The sequence below is a fragment of the Oncorhynchus keta genome, chromosome 4 (assembly GCF_023373465.1).
Source record: "Oncorhynchus keta strain PuntledgeMale-10-30-2019 chromosome 4, Oket_V2, whole genome shotgun sequence".
Classification (NCBI taxonomy): Eukaryota; Metazoa; Chordata; class Actinopteri; order Salmoniformes; family Salmonidae; genus Oncorhynchus; species Oncorhynchus keta.
In genome coordinates this window covers 66,170,148-66,178,250 of record NC_068424.1, presented here as the reverse complement: position 1 = coordinate 66,178,250, position 8,103 = coordinate 66,170,148, and positions in this window count along the sequence as shown.

The window sequence follows — 8,103 nt, the reverse complement described above, 5'->3', positions numbered from 1 at the left end:
TATGGTCAATATACCACGACTAAGGGATGTGTCCACGCACTCCATATCACTTATCCTTATCGCATCCTCCAGATGTTGTGACTTGATATGAGTGTCATCAAGGTTAGTCTCTTTGTTAGCCATGTGGTTTATACTGGAGAGCACTATGGAAAGCATGTGGTTTCATCTTAGCTGTCAAGTGAAATAGAAGGCATGTTAGATTTGAACAGAGGTGAGATCCTCCCAGACTGCCTAGCTCGGCTGTTTGGGATAAGGGGGCTCACTCTCATAGCCCCTCAATATTGGGAGTGGTCTTTCCTCTACTAGGATTTTGCCAAGGCGACTGGCACTGAATATAATGGCCTCCCATTCAGCCTCTCCGCTCACACGACATAAAAGTTAACAGGTGTTTAATGTCAGAAGTGTTTCATATGAGAGTCACAGAAATAGAGACAGGCAGCCAAGAAGGGTAGAGGCTTAAAAAAAAAAAATCTATATATGCATTATTTAAAAAATACCATGGTTAAGGCAGAGATGGAGGTTAAGCCCCTGACTCTCTAACTTGACTGGGTTTTTGAGCCATGTCACCACAGCACTCCATCGCTGGCAGCTTTTTAGAGAGACAATGGCAAAATAAAATGTCATAGGAAACACAACACAGAAGAAACAGATCAAAGATTAGGTTTGTGGTAACCATAATAATATGCTGCTGGCCACTACTGACCTAACCCAGGGAGAGCGAGAGGATACAAGATTCAGTCATTAAAAAAAAAATGTCATAAGAACTTACTTCACTGACCAACATAGGAGCTGCAAAGACATGGTGGCATAGGGGCATGGACAATCTGGGACCTCTAGAAGCTTCCAAATACTAGAACACCATAAAATAATTTACAGTGCATTTGGCAACCTAATTCAGACCACTTTACTTTTTCCAAATTTTGACAAGTTACAACATTTACTAAAAAATGGATGGGGGGGAATCCTCATCAGTCTACACGCAATACCCCATAATGACAAACCACAAACAGGTTTTAAGAAATGTTTGAAAAGTTATTTGGATTTTTTTTTTAATGGATTACATTTACATAAGTATTCAGACCCTTTACTCAGTACTTTGTTGAAGCACCTTTGGCAGCGATTACAGCTTGGAGTCTTTGGTATGACGCTAAAAGCTTGGCACTCCTGTATTTGGGGAGTTTCTCCCATTCTTCCCTGCAGATCCTCTCAAGCTCTGTCAGGTTGGATGGGGAGCATTGCTGCACAGCTATTTTTCAGTCTCTCCAGAGATATTTGATCGGGTTCAAGTCCGGGCTCTGCCTGGGCCACTCGAGGACATCCCGAAGCCACTCCTTTGTTGTCTGTGTGCTTAGGGACGTTGTACTGTTGGAAGGTGAACCTTCGCCCCAGTCTGAGGATCTGAGCACTCTGAAGCAGGTTTCCATGAAGGATCTCTCTGTACTTTGCTCAGTTCCTCTTTCCCTCGATCCTGACCAGTCTCCCAGTCCATGCCGCTGAAAAGAATCCCCACAGCATGATGCTGCCACCACCATGCTTCACCGTAGAGATGGTGCAAGGTTTCCTCCAGACGTGATGCTTGGCATTCAGGCCAAAGAGTTCAATCTTGGTTTCATCAGACCAGTGAATCTTATTTCTCATGGTCTGAGAGCCTTTGGGTGCCTTTTGGAAAACTCCTAGCAGGCTGTCATGTGCCTTTTACTGAGGAATGGCTTCCGTCTGGCCACTCTACCATAATGGCCTGATTGTTCACCCCTGATTGCTTAGTTTGGCCGGGCGGACAGCTCTAGGAAGAGTCTTGGTGTTTCCAAGACTTCTTCCATTTTAAGAATGATGCAGGCCACTGTGTTCTTGGGGACCTTCAATGCTGCAGAAATGTTTTGGTACCCTTCCCCAGATCTGTACCACGACACAATCCTGTCTGGGAGCTCTACGGACAATTCCTTCAACCTCTTGGCTTGGTTTTTGCTCTGACATGCACTGTCAACTGTGGGACCTTTTATATAGACGGGTGTGTGCCTTTCCAAATCATGTCCAATCAATAGAATTTACCACTGGTGGGCTCCAATCAAGATGTAGAAACATCTCAAGGGTGATCAAAGGAAACAGGATGCGCCTGAGCTCAACTTCCATTCTAATAGCAAAGGGTCTGAATACTTATGTAAAGAAGGTATTTCTGCTTTTTATTTTGAATAAATTTGCAAACATTTCTAAAAATCTGTTTTCACTTTGTCATTATTGGGTATTGTGTGTAGATTGATGAGCAAACAAATGTATTTAATACATTTTAGAATAAGGCTGTAAAGTAACAAAATGTGGAAAAAGTTAAGGGGTCTGAATACTTTGATGCACTGTGTATATAATAATATAATAAGTCCTCTATATGAGCAGTATTGAGCTCAAAGTGGTAATATACAGTCAAAGACACCTCAGTCCAACTATCCTCAGTTAGTTCAAGAACATCTAAATTATCCTTGAAGCCTTGATTACCTGATAAACCCCTGTGTATATTCAAAAGAAGTACATCTGACATAACATTCATGAAAGGCTTGTTTTCTATGAAGGACATTTTTATTGAAGTGTGAGCGCAGGAGAAAGAGAATCGTCACAGAGGCATTTAGGCAACGAGGCCCTTGACTAAAGAGAAGCCTCGCATGAATGTGCTTGAGTTGCATGTATTGTCTATTGTGTGCCGGAGGCAGATGGGAGCTCGTTTGTCAGTAGAACACACTTGAAAATCCACTATAAATCATGTCTGCGCTATCTACACAAATGAATTGGACTGTAACAGTGGGCTATCCCCCCACTAAAAAGTGCTCCTGTGCTTTGAGTGTGAGCCCAGTAATGTAGCCAATGCTGAGTTGTTTTGAATAACTTCCAAGAGGAGGAGGGCACAGCGAGGCCTGCTCTTCCCTTGTCACTTGGTAACATTTACAGTATAAGGTGTGTGCCGTCCAAAGGGTTCTTCCATTTAGTGGTTCATCGCATGCAAGGATAATGTTTCTTGAGAAAAAAAAGATTAGGGGCATTTGAATCATTACTTAGGTGACTAAAAGCATACTTATAGTCGGTGGCGCTCTTCCTCCACTTCTCAATGTCGAAGTTGATTAAGGGTGGATCTGATATTTGGTGAGAAATGCAGAGGACCTTTTGGGAGCATGTATTGCAAATGACTCTTGGCAGTGCCCTCTCATGTATTGCTCCATCTGAACGCAATTTGGCAGCGGTTCTTGTAAGAGAGGGGGAGAATGGCGTGCTGCAAGCCTCCTTCCCCATACCAGCACGCAAAGGTTCAGGACCTGTCATAAACACACCCTGGAAAGGATGGGAAACAGAGATGTTACCATGGTTCTGTCATGCGGCTCGATTAACCAGGATTTCTGTTAAAAACACAAGGTTAAAGTTATATGCTGTGTAGAAATAATGAGACACAATCACTCATGCCAGGTTAACTCAGTATACATGTATGTCTTGGGTTTTGTTGTAGTTTTCTCCCTTACATCACACAGAGGAAGAATTCAGGGAGTGGTAGTTTTCTCCCTTACATCACACCAAGGAGGTATTCAGAGAGTGTGGTAGTTTTCTCCCTTACATCACACCAAGGAGGTATTCAGGGAGTGTGGTAGTTTTCTCCCTTACATCACACCAAGGAGGTATTCAGGGAGTGTGGTAGTTTTCTCCCTTACATCACACCAAGGAGGTATTCAGGGAGGGAGTGTGGTAGTTTTCTCCCATACATCACACCAAGGAGGTATTCAGGGAGGGAGTGTGGTAGTTTTCTCCCTTACATCACACCAAGGAGGTATTCAGGGAGTGTGGTAGTTTTCTCCCTTACATCACACCAAGGAGGTATTCAGGAAGTGAAAATGAAATTTGTGGACAAATGAATACATTATGTCAACTCTCCATAACACCAACATACAGAATGATCTGCCATCATTGTAATCGAATATAACGATGATAATTAAAATGATTACATATAATCACCTTGAAACGTTCAATCTGCAATATTTAAAGGAGATGTTCACTTTATTTCAACTAAATCTGTATTTTGGATGAAAATGGGATGTTATAGAATAGTCCAGACTCTTTTTTTAAATGACATTTTTTAGATTTCAATTGGTTTTGAGAAACTGACCCCAACCAGCGATATACTTCCTTATGCTCGTTCTGCAGTGCTTAGATAAGACATTAACAAAAGCTAAAAAAATATATATAAAAAAATAAATGCTCTCAGTATAGTGATGCAGGTCTTTAGATGTACACATGAAATGTTGTCATTCCGAACATTATCCGCAACGTTATATTCCATTTTGTACGACTCGACTCAGAAGCCTTTTTTAACATCAAATAAACTACACGTTTTATCTCCTGCATCAGGATGCTCAAATTAAGATCCTACATCTGAATGTCACAAAGCCCAAATTTACCTGTGGGCCCCAGACACCACCTCCATGTCAGTGTCTTTCCCAGCCAGCAGAGGGACCCATTTTATCTAATCTACCTTGGCTGTCCCTGAGTATCCCTCTATATACAGGCTAGAGAGCCTATGTGTCTGGGCAGTTTTGAATCTCTCTTCACAAGTATATTTATATTTCTAACTAATTGCACATAAGTCCCACACCCACAAATTAAATGGCAAAGGAGAAGATACATTCTGAAAAGGGACAAAAGTATGCTTTTGTTGATGGTCTGGAAGAATATGTGAAATTCATGGGGACATTGGATTTATTTCCAATTAGTTCTTTCACCACTTCTGCCAATTCTTAAAACACTGTAAACATTTGAACCACAAGTTGGTACGCCGATTTGGGATGAATTCATTAAAGGTAGATTTTCCCCTTGACTGCCATGAATGACTTTCCTTTGCAAAGAAATGCTTTTATACATCTGTGACATCAATCTTGCTTTACTCTATGCATACACATGCTGAAGCTTTTATTGCATATCACTTACTATGCATCACTTATTGTCTTGCTGTACACTGTTTAGTTTTCTTGCCACTTATAGCTACTTACTTTCTATTATTCATCCCAGTTTGGTTATCTAAACACGCTGGAGCCCAGGGAGTCCTGGTTGACATTGTATTGATAACCAGGGTGACTTCCTCTTTTGTGGAGCTCTGGCACGTGAACAAACTCTCAATTTGACCCATTTTCCATCTGATTCTCTCTTACCTTCTCTTTACCTTCCTTCTGTGGCTAAAGCAGGGAAGACTCATTACAAAAACCTTTTGAAATTCTCTTCAAGTCTAAGTCAAACTTTAAGTCTTAAGTCAGCTGGGGTTATTCCTGTAAGGCAGGAGTTGTTGTGAGATCAGCAGTCAACTTTTTGCAAGGATCATATGTCATGATATCGTCATAAAAATGCAAAAGAAGCACATCGAACAATCAATTGTCTGTACACAAAAGCAGTCTTAAGATGTTGTGAAAAATGAAAATGAGGTCCCCTTCTAATCCAGGTGCAGGGTCCATGCAGTTGCACAGCAGGGAAAGGTCCTATATGTACTTCAGGCTGTTAGTGTTTTCACTCATATATCTTTAACTGCAGGGACAGTAGTAAGTAACAGTCTTTTTATATGGAATTCTTGAGTATAAATTCATTACCTCAGAAAACGTTATTAAAATAAGAATTATATTTACATCGCTGATTTATCAACCTCCCAACAACATCTACTATCATCATATTGGAATGGGATAAGTCAAGGATGCCACATATGCAAATGACAAAGTAGTATACTCAGTGACCACTAGGTGGTAGGACATATACATGCAAAATGTCTGCCAATGACATCATTGATCCACATGACAATTGAAAAACCTTTTATATTTTAAAATGAGCCTAGGTATAATAGGATTACACACTCATAACATATGCTTGTCATCAATTGCCCTATACATTTGCTAGGCATATGACCTCACGTTATATTCAGTGGGTTCATGCTGATATCTATATCACTGCAAACTGTTGCAATCATCAAACTGTTATCAAAATGAGGAAGCTATTTAGAATGGAAATAATAACACTGCAAATATCTGAAATGATAGCATCAGATTTAATGCCAATTACCCTATTATGATTATGTTAAACGGTTGAAATTCAAAATAAATCTAAAAATCCCTGCTTATTCAACATTATGCTCTACATTGTGCCCATAAAATATATTATTAATCAAGGCCTAACTATATAATAAATGACATAGGCCTACGCATATACCGCGCATAACTCGATTGCTTTTTTGCGCAAGAAGACATTCACAAATACCAGTTACGCCTTTTGTGTGTTTTAATTGGTAGCATATTGTATTGATTTACTTGTTTTTTATTTATACAAAAGATCAGCTGATGCATTACCTGTATCTAGTGATAATGGTGCATCAGCTCTTGGCCTACTGATATCACCAACTTTCAATCAACACAAATATGAGTCAATGTAAAAGAAGATAGTGGATAAACGCTAGTGGACGATAGTGGATAAAGTGACATGGTTAGAAGCCTATATTATGGGAACTGCTGAAGCGTTCGAATATTCACGCTTGCGGTCTGCTCATAAATATAGGTTAATTCGTGCATTGTGCGCTGAATGAATGTTGTTGATGTTTATTCATGTCTTACTAACATCACGATAAAAAAATAATATGATGTACACCAATAACAATAACAACTATACAAATAAAAATAATACTATGACATGTATTATTATTATTAGTGGTAGCCCTTGGCGTAGACTATAAAGGAGGCTACACCTGGTATTATCAGATAACACAACATAATCTGACCAATTGGGACGCAGGCTATTACATGAATGATATGCCTACACTATGATCCTAAAAAACCTACACTATGCATTATGATGGTTCTTGTTAATCGTAAAGAGAGGCCTAAAGCTACAAGACAAACACATATTGCTCGACTTGATTTAGTATTTATTTCTATTCTAAACCAAATGCACGATACCATGGTGATAAAATAACATCTGAAATAATAGGCTAAAGATTAGCCTATATGTAGCCTACTGTTGAGGTATCATTGCGAGAGGAAACACACAAGCACGGCTCCTGAATTACATTTTAGTCATTTAGCAGACGCTCTTATCCAGAATGACTTACAGGAGCATTTAGGGTTAAGTGCCTTACTCAAGAGCACATGGAAAGATTTTTCACTTAGTTGACTCGAAGATTCGAACCAGCGACCTTTCATTTACTGGCCCAACGCTCTTAACCGCTAGGTTACCTACAGCTCAATTAAACAAGATCAATGATAAATCTTGGACGAATTTATTAAGACTTCAATTCGATCAATTGCCAATGAGAAAATAATTATTTCTCCTACCTCATTGTGCTGCCTGCGGGCCCACAGATCATGTCACCGACACCCGAGGTCTGAGTTAATTTATAGGCCTACATGTGGCAAACCATGAAAAACAATGTGCATGCATTGAAATTAAATGGGGTTTAGGCATTTGCTTTATAACATACAGAAGGAGAACATAAAGCCTACATCATTATTTCACGGGAAGATGCTCCTCAGAAAGAACTCCAGACATTACGCAAATAGTCCCTACCATATAACTCTTCTTTGTTTTACATTTATGATGAGTTATCAACCTCAATTGAATAGATTTGACACCGAGTGAATCTTACCTGTGGTTCAGGTGGTTGGTATTTACAGTATAGATTCATGGCCAAGGTCGTCGGCAAAAAGTCATCTATTGAGCAAACGGTAGGCCTATGTATGGATAGGGAGAAGGCGTACAACAACAGCCACCCAGGTAGACTGACAGCTGTATTACTATCAACCTCGAAGTTCTTATTATTCTGAGTGACATTGGCTACAGTTGTGTATGCGTATCTATTGGTGTCCGTTGGCTAAAGACAAACATATTCTAGCTAGGCTACTCTCATTCCAATGGGTCATTTTATTTTCATGGTTTGATATACAACAGCCCTTTTGGCAAGTGAGGGGTTAACCTTTAAAAAGCATATTTATTGCCAGACAGGACGTGAGTGTGTCGTAATTTACAGTGGCCAATCATCACGCGATTTTTCTCTCCTCTCGTCCAATAGGAAACTGAGAGGGATCGCTGTCAGTCACAGGTGAGGTTGGA